Genomic DNA, 22,652 nt, shown 5'->3' with positions numbered 1-22,652 from the left:
CCTACAAAATGCAATCTAATTATATAGCTTGTGTTATGTTAAAAGGTTCATACTAAACATTCTGAGTAAAACAGTGTCTTCCATTCATTCCCAAAAGTAAGTATTTCACAGTGTTTTCCTCCTCAGTTCTCCCAAATTTCCTGTCAGCAAGGTTAAACCATTTCAAAACCAAGTCCCCCTGCCTCAAGACTTCACATCTCAAATAGACCATGCAGGAGAGGCAGAAACTAGACTGAGACTACTGTGACTGGATCAAAGAACAGTGTGGGCTGTATCAATGACATGCTGACATCAAGGAAAGAGAAACAGACAGCAGAGGACAAATGTTGAAAGTTCATAAGGCCTGAAAGTTGAGGAGGAAATCTATGAGAATGAGAACAATGAAGGAAACAAACTGGAATATTTATATTTAATTAAAATACTTATAAACTCAACTTTCTTCTGAGCATCTCGAAAGAGGGCTATGATAATAGATGCAATATTGTATTCCACAGAAGTCATCAGTGACTGATTGTGAGGTAGAACAAAATGAATGACAAAATGAAGAGATTTGAGAACTGATGGGGCTCTATATTGCCAGAGGTTGGCAGGAAGGAGCAGTCCTAGCTTTGCAATAGCTTGTCAGATGAATACAGTAGATTATTTATGAGCAGAGATGTAGTTGTTTAACTGAGCTTGCCCAGAGGGATAAACAACTGTCTACAGCTCTGATCTAACCCTTTATTTCATTTAGCAACCCTCTCCAAAAAACCCTCCTCAAAAATCTACCCTGCTATGATATTCCCACCTGATCCCCTGATTTATTAGTTTAGACTCTGTGTCCTAAACAAAGAAATGGCAATGAAGCATGGCTGCATTAATGTCTTACACGAAGATGAGAATAATCTATTTCTGCAATGAAGGAACAAGAGATGACAATGCATTTGTAATTTCATTCTTGGAAAATAAAACTATATACTAATTTCTACTGAGCCATACTACTTTACAATATGAAGGCCCACTCAGTTTTCAAGGTATTTCATGCAACCAGCAGATTGAAATCAACTTGTCAGGTTCTCATGGGTGGCAGGGAATCCTCATCACTGGTTGCTTCCTGCTGCCACTCAGCTGGGTAGCTGGCGAAAAATAAGCTGGAAATAGTTGGTGGTGCTATAAGTAGCAGCCCAGCACTGAGGATACTCCCTGTGCACCCGGAAGTGATATCAGTGCATTGCCGGGAACATTCTAGTGTTTGGGCAAAATTCTATGAGTGATACCACTTATTTTACCTATGGTGCACGCCAGTTGAAATAAGAGATTTATTTGCAGGAGTACAACTGTACAGTGTAAATATGGTTGAAAGCATGGAAGGAAGGGGCCATAATATGATAGTAGTGCACATGTTTACATGCATATTTTAAAAAAATCCAACACCAGATGTTAGTTTAGATAATCATTGAGTGCATTACACACTTAAGACTAATAAAATCATAATATCTAAACTATTCGTCAATCACTTAGAATTTATTGTCTCCCATTTGTTTCAGAGCATAGAATTTATAGTCTCCCATGTTTTTCAGGGCAGCATACCTCAGAACGCAAATTTTGCTGGAAGCTAAAATTTATTCTTTTTGATACAGTTTTTTAAATGAAATTAGGATTTTGCTGTTTTCTGTCACTTTGGTTTTAACCTATTTTCTTAGCCGTTGTCTCAAAACCCTTACTTTTAAGGCCACCACAAGGGAGAGATTTACAATATTTGTGTGGGACAAATTTAAGAAAGTCATTAGCTTATTTTATCTGGTTTATTAATTAGAGAATGTCAATGGTGGCATTTATAAGGATTAAAAAATCCAGAGGAGTGATGTGACAATTAATTACTGCACACAGAGAGTTTTATTGATGTAAAGTGTTATATTACTATTAATATCATCAAGATTATGAAGCTTTAAGGGCATCGGTTTTTGACCCTTCTTGTTTTACTACAGGGACCTCATTAATCCTATTCCAGTTTATCACAGTGATGAATAAATAAAACTATGGTCTTCTAAGTGCATCTTTGGCAAGATGGCAATTTACCACATGAAGAGGCCCACAAGGGACGCTGATATGCCATTAAAGTAAACAGAGGTTGAAAAGAGGAGATTATACAATATAAAAAAATGAAATATTGCTTAGGAAAAAAAATTATATGGGAGTAGGTTTAGCAGTTATTTCCTATGGGGTTTCTATGCGTTTATAACTGCATCGTGCCTGAAAATCAGTGGGAAATGGGAGGCAAGGCTATATAAAATGTTGGTCTGATCCAGCAGAGCTTTTCTTATGTTGTTTTTAGTTTGTTCTAAACTACAGTTTAGATCAGTGATTTTTAACAACTGCCCTACAGTGTCTTTTAAAATTTGTTTTAAATGTATATTTGTTAGTACTTATTTTAAAAATATTTTCTACTGCCTTTTTGTTTATAACAGAAAGACAAAATACAAAGGTTGATGAAGAAGAAGGAGAAAAAGATGATGATGATGATGATGATGATGATGATGATGATGATGATGATGATGATGATGATGATGGCGATGATATTCTAATGCAGAGAATGACACATGAGAAATAGACAGCTCACCATATAATACTTCCTTATTATGAATCAATGTGTTGCAATGGTTTGAATGTTGACCTCCTACTAGATAGTCAATATTTCTCAGGTTAACTTACCTCACAGGGTTGCGTGAAGACAATAGGAAGAAGAGGAGAAACATAGATCAATGTTTACAAAGCAGTTGTGATGACAACCCTCATCTATGGCTCCGAATCGTGGGTTTTATACCGTCATCACCTGCGACTCCTTGAGCACTTTCATCAGCGCTGCCTTCGCACCATCCTCAATATCCACTGGAGTGACTTTGTGACCAACACTGAAGTCCTCAAGAGGGCGGAAATTACAAGCATCGAGGCACTGCTGTTGAAGACGCAGCTGCGCTGGGCAAGGCATATTTCTAGAATGGAAAACCACCGCCTTCCCAAGATTGCTCTGTATGGCGAACTTTCCACTGGCCATCGAAATAGAGGGTCACCAAAGAAGAGGTACAAGGACTCCTTGAAGAAATCCCTTGGCACCTGTCGCATCAACCATCACCAGTGGTCTGACCTAGCCTCAGATCGCAAAGCATGGAGGCACACCATCCACCAGGCTGTCTCTTCCTTTGAGAACGCACGCATAGCTGGTCTTGAGGACAAATGGAGATTGAGGAAGAATCGCACTGCTACAGCACCAACCCCAAATCAGACTTTTCCCTGCAGCCACTGTGGCCGGATCTGCCTGTCCCGCATTGGTCTTGTCAGCCACCAGCGAGCCTGCAGCAGACGTGGACTACTGCACCCTTCTTAAATATTCGTTCGCGAAGTCAAGCCGAGAGAGAGTCAGGAAGAGGAGGAGAAAGATGACACTGGATTTATATCCCGCCCTCCACTCCAAATTTCAGAGACTCAGAGCAGCTCACAATTTCCTTTACCTTCCTCACCCACAACAGACATCCTGTTAGGTGGGTGGGGCTGCCCTTTCAAGGACAACTCTGTGAGAGCTATGACTGACCCAAGGCCATTCCAGAAGCTGCAAGTGGAGGAGTGGGGAATCAAACCCGGTTCTCCCAGATAAGAATTTGCACACTTAACCACCACACCAAATTAATAGAAATAGTGCACAATTGTATCATTCCAGAACTATTCCCCCCCCCCCACCGCGGTCCATGGAAAAAATTTCTTCCACAAAACTGGTCCTTGGTGCCAAAAAGTTTGGGGACCGCTGGTCTAAAGAACCTTCCTCCAAAAGCAAAGCCAGTTAGGATGAAGGACTGCTTATTACATATTTATTTGTTTGTTTGTTATATTTGAATCCTGCCCTTTGTATATTTGTACTATATTTGTATTCCATCCTTTCCCCAAAAAACTCAAGATGCACACATTAGTAACCCTCTCATTTTGCTCTTTCAGCAACTTTGAAAGATAAGTTGATAGAGAGTTTTTGGTCCAAGGTCATCCAGTGAGCTTTATGCTATAATACAGCTTTGGGCTTTTCTGGCCTCGCCTGGCACTATAACCATTAAAATATCAAAGCTAATAAGATAAAAAAATAATTATTTGTAGTTTGTTTCAATGCTGGGTGAGTGCAGGATTTAGCTGTGTGTTATGTGCTTTCAAGTTGCTTTCAACGTATGGTGACCCTGTGAATTACTGAACTCGAAATATCTCAGCAGCCTTGCTCAGGTCTTGCAAACTGAGTGTTGTGGCTTCTTTGATTAGGTTCATCCCTCTCATATTGGGTCTTCCTGCTGCCTTCAACTTTTCCTAACATTGTTGTCTTTTCTAATGAGTCTTATCTTCTCATAATGTGACCCTAGTATAATAGCCTTAGTTTGGTTATTTTAGTTTTTAGAGAGAGTTCAGGCTCAACTTGATCAAGAACCCATGATATCTGTAAAACTCTCCTACAAAAGAACATAAAAACTAAAGAGAAGCCATGTTGGATCATTCAGTTTAACACTGTCATACAGTGGCCAAAAAAAAACAGGTGCCATCAGGAGATCCACCAGTGGGGCCAAGACACTAGAAGCCCTCCCACAAGCACCAAGAATACAGAACATCACTTGCCCCTAGACAGAGAGTTCCATCTATACCCTGTGGCTACTGATGGACCTTTGCTCCATATGTTTATCCAATCACCTCTTGAAACCATGTATGTTTGTAGCTGCCACCACCTTCTGTGGCAGTGAATTCCATGTGTTAATCACCCTTTGAGTGAAGATGTACTTCCTTTTATCCTTTCTAGCCTGATTGCTCAGCAATTTCTTTGAGTGCTCATGATTTTTGTGTTGTGAAAAAAAGAGAAAAGTACTTCTTTCTCTACCTTTTCTGTCCCATGCATAATCTTGTAAACCTCTATCATGTCACCTCTCAGTCGATGTTTCTCCAAGCTGTAGAGCCCCAAGTGCTTTAACCTTTCCTCATAGGGAAAATGTTCCAACCCTTTAATCATTCTAGTTGGCCTTTTCTAGACTTTTCCCAATGCTATAATATCTTTTTTGAGGTGTGAATTTTATACAGTATTCCAAATGAGGCTGCACCATCCATTTATACAGAGGCATTATGGTACTGGCTGATTTGTTTTCAATTCCCTTCCTAATAATCTCCAGCATAGTGTTGGACTTTTTTATTGCAGTCACACACTTTCTCAACATTTTCAGTGAGTTATCTACCACGACCCCAAGATGTCTGTCTTGGTCAGTCTCTGCCAGTTCAGACTCCATCAACATGTATTTATAGTTAGGATTTTTGGCCCCAATGTGCATTACTTTTCACTTGGCCATGTTGAACCTCATTTGCATGTTGATGCCCACTCACCTAGCCTCGATGGATCTTTTTGGAGTGCCTAATAATCCTCCCTGGTTCTTACCATCCTGAACAATTTAGACACTTCACTGCTTACGCCCAACTCCAGATCATCAATGACAAGTTAAAAAGCATTGGATCCAGTACTGAGCCCTTTGGTACCCCACTGCTTACCACCTTCAACTCTGAAAACTGTCCATTTATACTCACTCTTTGTTTTCTATTAATTAGCCAGTTTTTGATCTATAATGGAGTTTGTCCTTTTACCCCATGACTATTGAGCTTACTAAAGAGCCTTTGATAAGGGACATTATCAACAGCTTTCTGGAAGTCAAGGTAAACAACATCCATTGGGTCCCCCTTGTCCATATGTTTTTTCACCCCCTCAAAGAACACTAAAAGATTAGTGAGACAAGATCTTCCCTTACAGAACCCATGCTGAGTCTTCCTCAATAGCGTTTGTTCATCAGTGTGCCTCTTTAATAACTATTTTCACCAACTTACTCAGTATTAATGTCAGACTGACTGGCCTGTAATTTCCCGGATCTCCTATGGAACCCTTTTTTAAAGTTAGGGGTGACATTAGCTACCTTCCAGTCCTCAGGAATGGAGGCAGATTTTAATGAAAGATTACATATTTTTGTCAGGATATATGTTTTATCTGAGCTTCTAGGATTGTAGTTTTAAACAGCCTCCAAGCTTCCCAAAGGTTTTCGACCCTTTTTACTTTTTCTTTCAGTTTCCTCTTCAGTTTCCTCCTTATCTCAGAGAAGTTACCCCTTTTAAAGTTAAAAGTAGTTGTGTTGGTCTTTTTGGACCTATTTATACAAATGTTGAACTCAATAACATTATGGTCACTGTTCCCAAGCGGTGCAATCACTTTTACATCCCTCAGCAGGTCTTGGACATTACTTATGACTAAGTCCAGGATTGCCCCTCTCCTCTAACACCACATTTCAAATGAATAAATTTTCTTCCTGTCAGCTTTCTTCATTGTCCAGTTTTCACACCCAAACATAGTAATGAGGAATACTACAATATGAATTACCTTGATCTTGTGACACATCCTTACACTTAAGGATCTTTTAGCTCCTTCATTCCCTAGTCTCAACGCCCTTCAGTCTTCCTTTTGGCTTTACTCTTTCCATATTTCTGTTTGTGCCTTCTCCAAAGAGACTTCAGTAGATACTTGTGCCAAACCTTCAACCCTTCACTGAGTAGCTAATCCTTTGTTGCCATCATCTAGATGTGGTTTCTCTCACCCCTCCAAAAGCCTTATCCTGGTAAGGTATGGGAGACAAGACAAGACTCTTCTCTCCTACTTTCCATTTTCACTTGTATCTGCCTGACACACACAAAGCTACTGTCAATTATAATGCACAGCAGAATTTTCTTCTGTCAGTACCTCTTCAAATTAAAGGTGAATACACATATTTTTAGAGCAGTGTGGCCATTCTAGAACTACCATCACAATGTTTTATCCCAGCATACCTGTCTTTTCCAGGGTCAAGCTCTAAGGGGACAATCAAGTTTAAAGCATAATGCTGAATGGCTGTCTCCTTTCCTCCCTCTGTCCACATGAAATTCTCAAGAAACTTCCTCTACCCAATCCCTGGAGCAATTTTATGCTTTAAAAGTACTTTTTAAAAAATGGCTAAGGCAATGACTGAACAGATGACATCCATGTGGCACTTGTAAAAAATGAAATGAGGTAAAAAGCCCACTGAAGCCTACAGTCTTAGAAAGATGGCTAAGCTAGCAATGGATTGCTATTATACACATATGTCATTTCATACAAAGCTGGGCTCAAAATACTGTGCAAGGATTTACTGTGATTTGTGTGTCCATGTGTCCATGTGTATCCCACCTGTCCTGCCATTAATGTTGGCTCAAAGTAGCTGTGTCTTCCCTATTCTAAAAAGGTGTTAATGGTCACACCCTTTGTTAAACCTAAAAGAGCTTTGTATGATTGTAACGCTGTCATTTTTTATGAAGCAACTGAAACTGTGGGCTGTGTGCATGTAATGTGCTGTCATGCTGCAACTAATTTATGGCAACTCAGTAGGATTTTCAAGGCAAGAAATTAACAGAGGTTGATTTGCATTTGCCTTCCTCTCAAACTATGGGTTAGATCAGACCTAAAAGCTGCTGGTTTGTCCCATAAGGAAAAGGGAGGCTGGATTTATGCACAAGCTGAATAAATTATAGTTTAGGAGCACAGATTGTAAAAAGCCACTAAATAAATAAGAATTACAGTAAATCACCATTTGGGGAAGCAATGTTGTGGGGCTTCTTAAACTTGACATAATTTAGGACCTCAGGATGTTTTAGTCTGGCCCTGCTGGAAGAAGTGGTAAAACATAAGGCTGCTTCACTAAACTGATGACTCTGTATTTGTTTTGTTAATGATTCTGTACATAGCAAATAACAATAAAGCATCAAGTGGTGAAAAGTGAAATAAGCCCTTCTTTCACATAATATCACACTACCTTCTTGCTGACTCATAGCATTTCTATAAAGTAAAATATTGGATGCCACTTGCTGGGGAAACTTCCATTTGCCATATATTTTATTCAGAAATGAGCTAATAAAGTCTGAACTGAATCACCTCTTATCGTGAATGAATTTAATCTGCTGTAACAGCTAAAATAATAATGGTTGGTAATCTCTAGAAAGCATCCTCATTGGTTGCTTTTTCAGAATTGCACTTGGCAAGAATTGTCAGGAAACAAATGATTTGGTAACCAGATTGACATAAGGGCTTTTCCAACCAGAAGTTTCCACAATAAAAGGATCATCCCAAGTGGCATTTATTGTACACAGCATTTTCTCTTTTCAGTGGGATATCTAGTGCTATGTGGTGTAGTGCATAAAGTTGATTCTCATTGATCACTTACATAGAAACATCTTGGAACTTTCTTCTTCTTGGATATTTTGTATCTCATCTGAATTGGTTCCACCTTTTGTTGGAGGAAAGCATTTGCTTCTAACCCCCCATCCTTTTGGGGAAAAAAATCTTTTTGCCTTTCAGAGGGTACAAGTAAACCATGATATTGCCTGTTATACGGAGGAAAATGTAGCCTCTGTCTGTATTTCACCCCTGATCTGCCACACTGGCACAAATACAAAATATTTACCCCTGTAACAAACAGACAATTAGGTGTAGCAATAGAGCAGGGAATGGAACTGTAAGAAAAAACAGCAAAATATTACACAAAATCTAGAAAAATTCCCTCAGAAGAATGTGGAAGAAAAATATTGACATATACTGAGTGCTGCAAGATAGGAGGAGGGGTGTAAGCAACATATTGATATATGTGTCTGTGGATATTATGTCTTTTAGTTGGGGATGTATGGACCTCTTCAGCCACCATAGTTTTTGAGGGAGTGGCTGAAAAGAATGGAGTTCAGTGTTGTTGTTAGCGGTTATCATTAAGAACTGTGGAGCCTAATTTCTTACCACTACCAGATTGAGCTCATTGTTTCTGAGCCCTGTATTTATTTAAATATAGACCCATATCTGTGAGGAAAAGACCCCTCTTTCCCCGATATTATAGTCACAAGCATGGTTGCCAGGGCGCCTGGAGAAGTGAGCTTGCACCCATCTGGCCAGAGAGTGCAAGTAAAGCCATCCAGGAACTAAAAGGGACTCAGGTGTACAAGCAGCCTAAGTGTGCAGGCACTCTAAACAGATACAGAGTGCTTGCCAACATGCACGGACGTTTCCCCATCTCTGCGCGGGCCCGCCATGGTGGGGAAGAAGCTGCGCCGCCACGGAGCTGTCCAGGCGACCGGTGTTGAAGCGCTAAGCATGGAATCCACTGTGTTTCGCTAACACCACTCGTAGCCATCTTCCTGCCAGGTTGAACTTCATTCCTTCATAGTGGGAATCTCACGTACACACCCTGCGTCACTCCTAGCCCGCAAGCAACCCATTCGTCCCATGAATGGATTAACAGCTCAACTGTTGATCCTAATTGCTTAGCAATACCCTGAACAATTACTCTTGCCCAGAAGATGATGAGAAAAGAGGAAGGACATCTCCTGTCACATCCAAGTCTTTTGTCCACACCGGGGATACCTAGGTCAATATTTGATTCCCTATTGTCACCTTCCCAGATAATCCCATCTCATCCCAAGTACCCAGCCATTTCCATACTGATACCATTGGAGCCACCCCAGGCCCTGTCGCAACCTGGAAGTTTCCAGGATGCCCAGGACGAAAGGTGAAGTTCATTGGTCAAAGCAAACACCCAATCAGGTGTCACCAAAGAACTCACCATTGGTTCTGCTGATGTCCAGCCTCCGTGGTCATCATAGAACCTCCCATCTCTCCTCCCCGTCACCTCCCATCCCCTCGGGACTCAGGTGACTCTTTATAACCTGTGGACTAGCTACCCACAGGTGTGCTTCTATTCAGCTACCCACTCCCCACTGTATAGATCCATCCCCGATTCCTGATCAGTTTCGGGTCCTCCCCCATTCCCTCAACTGTTGCCATCGGAGCCTTCATTGGAGTCTGCGAGAGGTAATTATCGCCCTGTCTGTCTATCCATATATGTTCCCCTATCAATCTATCTGTATTTCTTAGACCTGTGTGAATGTGTGATTGTTTTGTATTTTTATCTTGTATGAAAGAACTATTTTTCACAATAAATTACAATTGATTTTATTAAATTAGAGTCCATTTTATTGAGCATTTACATTCTGGATGGTTGAGCCTGGTATACATTGGTAAAAAGATTCCTATTAAGCCAGAGTTCCATCTAACTAATTCCCCAATCTCATTTTGAGAGCACATGATGATCCTAGGAAAGAATTAAAAATTGACTTGCTGGCCCTGTTCACACAGCGTGTTGAGTCCGTGTTAAACTGACCCGGTTCTGTTCCAAATATCTTTGTTCCAGATATTATCAATCAGACTGCCATACTACAATCCGATTCACTCCGTGGTGAAACCGTCTTCTGCCGTTCACACGACAGCACCATGCAGTTCTTTTTCCTCCACTTTTATGTGCATTGTGTGCATATGCGCACATGCGCATAAGTGAAAACATTATGTGGTTATGCAATTATGCGCATATCGCTAAGTAGTAAAAAAAAAATGGCAACTGTAAACCAGATGTCTGAGGCTCCTTTTGCTCCCGGACAACCTTCAGACATCTGGAAATTGGTCGAGAACTATCCAGACGAGGAAACTATGAGGTGAAACTGGAGAACTCAAAAAACACCACAAAGGAGCAGGTAATAAAATACTCCGGTTCCGAGAAGGATTTTTTAGGCGGGGCTACTATGAGTTAATACTGGGAGGCAGATGTTGCTGTCTGATCAGCCACTTTTAATCCGGTATGAAATGGCAGTGACAACTGATTATACTGTGCGTCTGAACAGCCCCATAGTGTTATCATGATTCCTGGTAACCACATGACAAATGAGCATATTGAGTGCCCGCAAAACAGGAATGCTTTCTCATCTGTCTGAAACTTGTGTGAGAGATATTTTCTACAGTCAGATGTGTAGTTTGATCCAGTGCTACTGCTGTTTCCTTCCAGAGAACAACAACTGACTGTCATGCACCAGTAATCTGCATTCTGTTCCTGCTCCCTTTTACTGTGAATTTATTTGATACCTGTGATAGTCCAATCCTTTTGGGTTGAACTTGTTTCACATTGGATTTCCCGTTGACTGAACCCTGTGTTATGAACCTAAGCCATCAAACCAGGCTGTGAAGCTGAGGGGAGGGACAGACTGCTGTTGTGTTTTCAGCTTGCCTCCTCTCTAAACAGCTTGTCCTGCCAGGAGAAAGGGCCTGTAGATGAGACAAGGTACTGATTGCTATCTTTCACTCCGATACTAATTAAAGTTAAACAAAACAAAATTAAAAGGTGGGAGTTGGAAATAATGGAAGCCTGAAAGGAAGAGAAGAAAAGGGGCTAAATTTGAACTTTGTAAATTTAAAAGACAGTGCTAAAAGGAGAAAGGAATTCATTGTTTAGTCTATCTGCAGTTGAGGAGGCAGCTCCAGCGTCATAGATCTGCAGCACTCATAGTCAACACAGGAAGTACGTCAGACATCAGATTTCTCTACCAGTGATCTTTTTATATGTCAGACCCAAAGCAAACTTGTGCTAGATCCACCCAATTAGATGCAATGGAAGCCAGGATAATGAAGGGGGTGAAAGAAATGATAACTGCCTCTAAAAAAGAAAGGATATTGAGGACTCAAAAAAAGAATTTAAAAAAGAAATAGAGAATCTCAGAAATGAGACTGTAATAATAACAAAAAAAGTACAAGAGGTGGAAGAGAAAGTGAAAACACATGATTCCACCTTGTTAAAATTACAAGAGAAGGTGACAATACATGATTGCAAGTTGATGGAGACACAGATTCATCTGAGAGGTGTACCAGAAGATGAAGAATCTGATCTAAAAGAATACATAATAAAATAATTGCAGAATTTTTGGAAGAAGATCCTGAAAGGAATAGATATATGTATGACTATATGTATAGAGTGAACTCACTCTATGCCAAGAAAAATAATTTGCCAAGAGATGTTGTCATAAGATACATGACAAAAGAAATGGTGGGAAAGATCATGAATAAAATTTTTGAAAAGACATTGACAGTAAGAGGCAGCAGAGTAAGAATTATGAAGGAGTTGCCAAAGCAAGTGATAAATGATAGAAGACCATATAAAAAACTGACAGAAAAATTACGGGACAATAACATGAGGTTTAGATGGATAATACCTGAAGGTTTGAGCTTTGAACACAAATCACAATCACAAATGCACAGGAACTGCGTAGATTTTATGAAGAACATAAAGAATTTGCACCATGATGGATTACAAATTATTGTCTTGGAATGTAAATGGACTAAATTCACCACAAAAAAAAGAAGGGCAACGTTTCATTGGATTAAAAAGGAAAACTGTAATATAGTTTGTTTACAAGAAGTGCATATTAAACAAAAGGATTATAAATTTTTATGGAATAAACAATTGGGGTTAGGATTTTTTTCATTGGCTGAAAAGAAGAAAAGGGGAGTGATTTTTTTATATTCAACAAGAATTGGAGCCAAAATTAGTATTTAAAGATAAAGATGGAAGATTTGTTGCAATAAAAATAATTTTAAATGCAAAAAAAATGTTGTTATTGGGATTGTATGCACCTCATGGCGCAAAGGATGTTTTTTTTTAAAGACAACAATTTGATGAACTCACATGATCAAGTTTTGATAATGGGAGACTTTAATGGAACAATTAAGAATTTACTGGATAGGTCTGGGGAAAAACAGAAATAATAACAAAGAAGGAAAATTGCCAGTCTTTTTTTGAATTGGTTAAATAAGAAAATTTGGAGGATATATGGAGGAAATTTAACCCTGAAGTGCGGGACTATACTTTTTTTTCAGCAAGACATAAAACTTTTTCCAGAATTGACATGTTGTGGGGTACTAAAGACTTAGGTCTTATAACAAGGAAAATAGAAATATTACCCAAAATTGGGGCTGACCATAACCCAATAATGTGGATTAGAAAATTGTCTAAGAAGTTGAGAAGATGGAGATTGAATGAAGATTTACTACAGAATAAAGAAATAGTGACATACCTAGAAAATGAAACTAAAGCTTTCTTTCAAGTGAATGACGAAGAGGATATAGAATTTCAGATGGTCTGAAACAGTTGTTGGACATTCAAAATGAAATAAAGAGAAAAGAAGGGGAGTTGAGAAAAAGGCCAGGGGAAAAGAAAATTATAAGGGAAATTACAATATTACAAACGCAAATGAGACATTTGTTAAATAAAGAATTGGAATGGAATTTGAAAAGACCGCAGCAGAAATCTTTTGAGGGAGCAAATAAACCTGGAAAGTATTTGGCTTGGCAACTGAAGAAAAAGAGAGAGAGTAAAATTATTAATAAAATTGTAGTAGATGGAAGAGAGGTGGTTACCCAAGAGGGAATAAAAAGAGAATTTTTTAAGTATTATGCCAAGTTGTTTAAAGGTATTAAAATAAAGAAAGAAAAGATGGATGAGTATCTACAGAAGATAAAAATAGAACCCTTAACAGAAAATATGCGAAAAGTTTTGAATGATCTAATTGAAAAAATAGAAATTGAAGCAGCAATCAATGCAATAAAAAATGGATATACTGCTAAATATTTTTAAAACCTTTAAAGATGAGTTAATACCGAAATTGCAGGAGTTGATGAATATGATAAGAATGAAAGGGAAAATACCAAATACATGGAAGGAAGCTGTTATTTCGTTGATACCAAAGGAAGATAGAGATGTCACGAATGTTAAAAATTACAGACCAATTTCACTATTAAATACTGACTATAAAATATATACAAGAATTGTGGCAGAATGGCTTAAACAACATTTGATAAATTTTATAAAGGAAGATCAAGCAGGGTTTCTTCCCAGAAGGCAAATAAGAGACAATATTAGAACTGTTGTAAATATTGTAGAATATTATGAAAGATATCCAGAAAAGGAAGTAGCATTATTCTTTGCAGATGCAGAGAAAGCATTTGACAATTTAAACTGGGACTTTATGTTTTCAGTAATGGAGAAAATGGAGTGGGGAGAAAGCTTTATAAGAATGATAAAAGCAGTATATACTAAACAACGTGCAAGGTTATGTATCAACGCAGACCTTACAGAAGATATGATAATTAGCAAAGGTACAAGACAAGGTTTTCCACTTCCCCATTGTTGTTTGTAATGACTCTTGAAATATTATTGATGCAGATCCAAGAAGATAAAGAAATAGAAGGATTAAAAATAAAAGGATTTACCTACAAATACAGAGCATTTGCAGATGATATAATGTTTATAAATGAAAACCCCATACAAGTCACACCTTTGTTGATAGCTAAAATACAAGAATATGGAGAATTGGTGGGACTTTGTATTAATAAAGAAAAATCAAAATTTCTATGTAAAAATCTGTAAATAAATAAGCAACAAGAATTGCAGAGATTAACGGGCTATGAAGTCACCTCCAAGGTAAAATATTTGGGTGTGGAGAAAACAATGAAGAATATTTTTTTATTTAAAAATAATTATGAGAAGCTATGGCGTAAAATGGATGAAGATATGTTAAAATGGAATAAACTTAATTTGTCACTGTTGAGTAGAGTAGCTGCTATTAAAATGAATATTTTACCAAGAATAATGTATTTGTTTCAAACTATTCCCACTGTGAAAGAAAGTAAACAATTTGATAAATGGCGAAGAAAAATTTCAGAATTTGTGTGGGCTGGGAAGAAACCAAGGATTAAAATGAAAATTTTGACAAATGCAAAAGAGAGAGGTGGATTTCAACTACCGAATTTAAAATTATATCAGGAAGCAGTTTGTTTAGTGTGGATAAAAGAATGGATAATGCTGTTAAACAAAAAACTCTTAGTGCTGGAAGGTCACGGAAATAAATTTGGCTGGCATGCGTATTTGTATTATGGAAAAAAGAAAATGGACGGTTTTTTCTCTCGCGATTATATAAGAAATAACTTGCTAAATACATGGATGAAATATAAGAAATATGGGGATGAGAGAAAATCGTTATGGATAGTGCCAGTTGAAGTAATAAAAATAACGGCTGAGATAGGTGAAGAAAAGTGGTTGTCATATAATCAATTATTAAAAATACAAAATAGCAAAATAGAACTGAAAACTGCTGAAGAGTTGAATAATAAATATGATTGTTGTACCCAGAAATAATATACCAGCCCAAAGGCTGGTGGCAGTTTTTCATTTTATCTTTTTTTCTCCCACTGCTGCTTAAAGTAGGTCCAGCAACAGAGACAATCGGCAGGAAGCTCATGCTTAGTTGATAAGGATTTTTTTTTTTTACAAGCCAGACAAATTCTTATTTTTAAACAAGTAATTGTGAAATTCAGTGCATTTTACTGTTTTCAGCTCTGTCACCCCTGCGAGGAAAAAATAGCTACCATCATATTTTATAAGACCCCTGGGATTGAAAGTGACCCTCCCACTGCAGCAGCCTCATGCACAGAAATTTAGCAAGTGAAGCTCTTATAGGCATGGTGACAACAGAACATGTTCCACTTGCATGTTAGGTCTCTGTTAAATAGACAGGAACTGGCCCAGCAACCTGCAGGAAATCCTGCAGGATACTCTGTTTATCCAATGTTCAGACTGCATTTCTTAATTCAGCACTTTAACAGAAGAGAGTGCTATATGGATTGCCTAACTGCAACCTGGAGATTGCCAGTTTGACTGAAAATACCTCATTGAAGCAGAAGACTTAGCAGCTGTAACTGTTCCCAATCCTGCGAACCTCCCTCCACAAGTCATGCAGCACATCTGGTGACCTATCAGTTCCATACATGAGGGGAACCAGGCAGGACCAGATCTACATGTTTTTTGAGGGGGGGGGGGCAAAATTAAAAAATGACACCCCCTTATGGACCATTCTATCTTATGGTCCCATAGAATACAATGGACTCCACACCCAATTTGGCACCCCCCCCTCCATCAGTGCCCGGGGCAAGCACCCCCCTCTGCCCCCCTCTAGATCTGGCCCTGAAAGGAGAGGCAGATGCCCCACAGATGTAAAGGCTTAGTATTAATATCCAGATTGCAATTTAGCAATCCCACTATTATTAATATCATCCTAACTGCAAATTTCCTTATTAGCTAAAACTAATTTCCAAGAGAATGCGGTGTATTTGATACTGTGCTATTCCAAAACAGCTGTTGTGATGAAAGTAAAGAATCTTTTGCTAATAATAAAACAATTATGTCATCCATTCATGAGAAATGAAAGAGAAGTATAACAAGGCTTGAATATCACAATTGTATGAAAATGAGGGAAAAGGGATTTTTTTTATTTTTAAAAAATCCATGTTTCTAAAAGCAAGCTTTCTCCTGGCACTTCTCTGTTAAGTCAATAATGCATGAACCATATTGTTCATTTGGTGCCCTGTCCATGCTCTGTTGACACTGTGCTTGTAAAAGTTTCAATTTCTTGCTTGGTCAGTAGTGTAGCTTTGAAGTGCTGGGATATTTTCAGCCCGTCCATCATAAACTCCACTGGGAGATTTTTAGGCTTTCAGCACAAATGGCTTTAAAGGGAGCCTGGTTTGAGAGGCTTGTCTATCAGCTGTCTAATGAACATGTACATTGTTGAAATCAAGAGGCCCAAACGCAGTGGGACTGATCAGCACTTGAAAAGTTAAGCATGTGTATATCTGAATTGCCAGATTCAGTTCAAGGCATCCTGGATCTGTGACTTCTGCTTGACATTTTTACACTGACATAGCACTCAGTTTATTCAGCTAAAGCTTTAAGGATTATTATACTAAAGCTCAGTGGATGTTTTTGGGCCAGCCGTTAATCTCGGTTTGCTACTTAACATTGTTTGAGGACAAGGAATACATGAGACTGTCTGATTGGAATTATTTTTAATTTTCTAATGTTCAAGGAGTCCAAATTCAATTATTCATAAGTCCTTTCCAAAATCAGAGTTCAATGGTTCTGCTTGATTTTAGGCTTGCTCTAAAAATATGCTTATCCCATTTTGGCTGATGATATGATATCTAAAAAATACTTCCTATGAGTGTTGATTGTTGCAAACATTAATCTGTATCGTACAGTACAAAGGTTTGGGTGTTTTTTTTTTTTAAAAAAAAAGATTCCTCAGATCTTTCCTATTCGGTAAGTCATTGCAAACTTCTTTAAGGAAGCTGTAGCTTCAAAGAAGAACCATAGACACAGACAGCTCAATTGTTCTCCTTTTTTTCCAGATGGTTTAGAATCAGAATTCAATGGCCAGCCAAAATTGGCAGGCTGCTCCCCAAGAGAATAATACAAACATTCAGGAAGCCATGTAAAGATCATGTGTAATTATTGCAGAATTCTTCAGCAGGATGCCAGAATTGGAAAGCTACTGATTCAACACAACGAATACCTGGGGGAATTTTAATAAATGAACGGATTTGTCATGTGAAAGAAGAAATGTTTTCATTGTCTAGAGACCAAAACACTGGACAATTGTTAGTACTGATGTCTTTTTTTCTTCTGTTGAAGTCAGTCTGGAAATTGAAAGTATTTGACAGTGTCATTTTTAGCCCTCAAAGGAACACTCTTGCACAATTGTCAAATCTGTGAATATGCCATATCCTTTTTCATCCCTAGTGAAGATAAAATAGGGAAACCTATATGAGCCAATCCAGAGATCTCTGAGAGTCAGTTATAGTAAATAAGCAGTGTAGATGCTAATCATTCTTAATATAAATAATTTCTATCACTCCTTAAATATTCAAGATGTTTCACTGTTGTAATTTATTACTATTCTTTATTGTTCTAAAATGTAAGCCACTTTTTTTGAGAATACTCGGTCAAGACTGTGCATTGAGTACTATACTGCTGTTTGAACCAAAGTCAGCTTTCATCTCAAAGCTTTAAAGGTGAGCATCTTATCTAATGCAATACATAGAAGCTCTATGACCAAACTACAAGTTGCAAGTACCTTTCCCGCCCCCCCCCCCCCACCTCCACATGCTGCAGATAATAGCAGATTGAGTGGCAGGGTTAATTTTATCAGGGATATTGCATTATGGGAATGGGTAAATTAGTTTTCCGCTCAAACACTATGGACTTAATCAAAGTCAAAATCACACTTAGACTACTTCCTAATATGAAAGTGCTTTTAATGGATCTCCATGTAATGCTGAGTTTGAATCCTTAGTTCCTTCATTCCACTGCCAAATCTGACTTCCTCTTTTTTCTCCCAAGTTGCTCTGTGCTCACAATAATGCAGTGACACTTAGTTCCTCAAAGCCTGGGGTACATGAAAGCATTAGTTGCACTTTTTTTCCCTGTGGATTTCTCAGCAGGGATGATCAATCTTCTCTCTCCTATGATAATACGTTATGTTAGAACTATGAAGGGCTGGCCGTCCATGCCTCATAACAGCAATTCCTATGCAAATTCTTTAAGCATGAGTATGTTCCTTGAGTAATACATGCTTTGCATCTCATATGTTAAATTCTCCATAGGTTAGTTCAAAACCTATTTTTAAATTGTTCTATTCCATTTATGCCTCATGAAGAAAGGTTTATGAACATTTATCTTTGAAAGCACAAAAGTGTATGCTGACCCAGTGACATTTGTCACATGCAGTGTCCGACAGAAATCCCTTGCAATCCTATTATTAGACTTTGTGTGATAAAATATTCAACCAAATTTATTGTGGGCTGAAGTAATAATCTCTGCTTCCAATTAAATTAATTACTAAGCACCTCAGTTTATTGCAGAAAGAAAGAAAGAAAGAAAGAAAGAAAGAAAGAAAGAAAGAAAGAAAGAAAGAAAGAAAGAAAGAAAGAAAGAAAGAAAGAAAGAAAGAGAAAAAGATTTAAGTGTTGTATCCAAAGTTCTTGAGGAAGAAGAGGTTTTTCTGTTGTCTCACCACCATAAAGCTTGCAAATGAAAAATACCATTATTAAATGCTTCAGGAGAGGTCTTTCTAACAGAAAACTATGCTCAGCGGTTTGCTGGTGTGAAATTGCAGAGTGAAACTTCAATAATGAGTGAATTATTGGAATTTATCATAAACATTTTCTGAAGAAAGGATCCAAAATGCCATATACCTAAGAGCTGCATCTTTGATTTCAGTGATTCTTCTTGAATTCAGAGATTCTTAGCCTCAGTGACTTCAGATTGAACATATGAACATATGAAGCTGCCTTATACTGAATCAGACCGTTGGTCCATCGAAGTCAGTATTGTCTACTCAGACTGGCAGCAGCTCTCCAGGGTCTCAAGCTGAGGTTTTTCACATCTATTTGCCTGGACCCTTTTAGTTGGAGATGCCAGGGATTGAACATGGGACCTTCTGTTTACCAAGCAGATGCGCTACCACTGAACCACTGTCCCTCCCCAGATTGGGACAGTTCCTCCATTGAAATATGCTATTTAGGAACACTGGAAATCTTCCAGTCATTCGGAGTTTGGAATTTCCACCCATACTTTTCTGGTAATTTCATAAGGCTTTGGCACAGGAACATGAGAAATTATATTCCAAGAGACTTACTGTTCCAAGAGACTTACTGTTTTTTGTATACTTTCTCATTAGATTTTTGGATGTTGCGCTATAATTAATTATATAGGTAATTTACACCCTCAGTGAGGATAAGAGAAGAACAGGAGGCTTGCCTAGAGCTTATTGGTGCAGCTGTGGCACTAGGCTTCCTCAGGATGACAGAAGCAGATAGGCTGGCAATGCTGTGGCTTTAAACTCTGGCAGACCAGAAATGAAAGCCACATCTCCACAGCCCAGTAGTAACTCGATGGGGTCAGGCCAGGGATAAAGCAATAGCAAAGTTGATCACCAGTGGGCACAGACTATTCATGAACCTTTTCCAGGAATGGGATGCAACACACAAGATTGACTGGTTTCCCACAAACCAGAGGAAGGGGAGGGACTTTGAGGTGGTGGTGGATCAAGGTAAAAATCCAACCCCTCCCATCCTATTCTGAGGCCTCTGAAGAGGTGGAGGGCGAATTCACTAAACCCTCTGGTAGACTCATCTCATCTCAATGAATGTTCTTGTCTTTGTGCCACTAGCACCAGTCCTCCTCCTCATACACTAAAAGTATATCCCTTGAGAGAGTTAATTCATTTAAATGTGGTATTAGAAGAGATATTTATGGACACCTTGAACTGCAAAAAAAGACAAATAAGTGGGTTCTAAATCAAATCAAGCCTGAACTCTTTCTAGAAGCTAAAATGACCAAAAACAGCCTGTTTTAATTTGGTCACATTATGAGAAGACAGGTGTCACTGGACAAGACAATAATGGTTGGAAAGGCTGAAGGCAGGAGGGAAAAATGAAGACCCAACATGAGATGGATTGGCTCAATAAAGGAATCCACATCCGTCAGTTAGTTTGCAAAACCTGAGCAAGGCCATTTGGAGGAGTAATTCATTTGTTGGGTCTCCAGGAGGTACTTAACATACACACAGGGAAGGAAGACAGCCACAACAAAAGAATTCTTCCCTGTCCCATCAGAACTAAAATCAGATAGGTAAACATGCTCGTTCTCATTCTCTTTCCTTGGATTATGATGGAATGGGATAGTATTGTAGACAGCCAACTAGGAAGGAGGAGGAGAGGTGCAGAGCTTACCAAAGTTATTGTTTGTGCTTCATGAAGGCCAGCTAATGGGAGGCAACTGGACTTTAAATATTCAGTGCACACTGACCTGCATTCCCAGTGTATGCAGTGCAGGATGATTAGGGGAGGGCTAATTGTTTCTCCTCTAAGTCAAATTGGTCATAACGCAGGTGTTTCTGCCTGTCCTGCACTGTATGAGGAAGGAGCACCTGTCCTGCACCTGTACGAGGAAGGAGCACATGTGCATATGTGCTTGCAACCGAGTCTTCAATGTTACCGATTGCCATGTGCATCTGATGTAGGCTGGGAGGATGACACTGGTGAGTTACATAAGAGACCAAAGAGGTTCCTCCTATCTTTTCCAAGTTCTGCTGAAAATGAATTGAGCATGCATTTAAAAGTGTCACCTCCCTCTTCTTTGACAACTGAAACAGCACTTCTGCATGTTTCTTTTACCATATAGCTTGCATCTCATGGGGTGGTGGTGCGAAAATTCTGTTTGGGACAATATGAAGCGTGAGAACAGGAAACACCTTTTGTTGTCCCCCAGAATGGAATAAAGACACAAAAGTGTCTTTATTAATGGCTGATCTGTGTAATTCCTGAACAGCTTGCCATTGCTGGAGACTAGCATCTGGATGACCCCATCCTCCCACCCACAGCTGTACTGACAGCCTCATTTATGATAGCTGCATTGTCAACCTGCAAACAAAACTGTGCCAGGAGGTACCAACTGACATCCTGCCCTCCGCTTTGCTGAATAGCTGTTCCTATCATTATGTCCTATCACGTTAAAAATAAGTAAGATTATCTTGACCAGTTTCTTTTTAAAAGAAAACAATTCGTTATGAAAAAAAAACACTACATATTCAAACCTATATTACTATTAAAAACTGTTAATTTGCAACAGGAGAAAATGAATGGATTCAAAGTTAACACAGTTTCTTCATACATATTTCTCATTCATTTATATTAGCTGCATCTTATTTCAATAGTCCTAAACCTACCCCCAAACAGCTTATTTTAATAATAAAAACATTTTACTCTCCTTCTCTATATTATAACAAAATTCTTCTTGGCATCATATCCCCAGCTGCCATTCTTTAATGTTTTTTCCTGTTTTTCCTTTCTTTCAACATCATCCATATGCAACTAATGATTTTACTCCTCCTATGCCATGTCTCTTCTAACCCATAGATGCCTGTATAACAATTACAAGTGACAAAAGTTATTAATAATTTGGAATAAATATAAAAATAAAGAGATTAAATATAAAATTCAAATAAATATGATTCTAAAGCCCATGTTAAAACATCCGGAACATATATTAAACAGTGAGATAAAGTAATTTCACCAAAGACATAACATTCACTCCAGCAAACATTTGTATGTAATATTGTGCATCTTCCCTCCATACAATGTCTTGCATCAAGTAGCAATTCATTCAGCTTTCCAGAAGGGATTTTTCCATTATCTTGGGAATATTTTTCTGTGTGCATAATCATATTTGGTTGGTGAAAGAGAAGCCAGAAAGAACCCTTACACATTTCTCTTTTCTTTCAGTTTAGACTAATCATAATTGTAAAGTGATGACATTAGGAATGCCCTTTGTAAGACATTTTTGATTGCCAGTCATAGATATAAAAATATTGTCAATTTGTGTGTCTGCTGAAGTATTATGTTTTCTGTCCCTGAAATAAAATGGATGTATTTTATTGGAATATGGGCCATGTATCCATTTTTTTCCAGATAATTAACTTCAAAATATAAGAGGCAAAAGTGTTCTGTTTCAGAATTCAGACAATTGCAGTGTGGTCTATCCCTTCCTTAATGCCAAATAGATGCATACTAACCAGTGACATTTCCATTAAAATAAAAAAATACAGCCTAATTTTCTGATAGATAAAGTGGAGGTTATATGTAAAGTCAGATACATAAGAGAGTCACATTCATTAAGGTAGACAGTTACTTAGAAGTAGGCTTTAATAACTTCAGGCTGTTTTTTGAAGTAAGTGGGCTTGAGTAGGTTGTAATACTTCTGAGTTTAACATACAGAGAATCAGATTGCACATTCTAAATTTTCAAATGTCATTTTGATTTTTTAGAAAGAAAACTGAATATTTAAAACCAGAATAACAGA

This window comes from Heteronotia binoei, chromosome 1 (genome assembly GCF_032191835.1).
Source record: "Heteronotia binoei isolate CCM8104 ecotype False Entrance Well chromosome 1, APGP_CSIRO_Hbin_v1, whole genome shotgun sequence".
Lineage (NCBI taxonomy): Eukaryota > Metazoa > Chordata > Lepidosauria > Squamata > Gekkonidae > Heteronotia > Heteronotia binoei.
The sequence above is the reverse complement of the archived record's forward strand: the minus strand, read 5'-3'. Positions refer to the sequence as shown.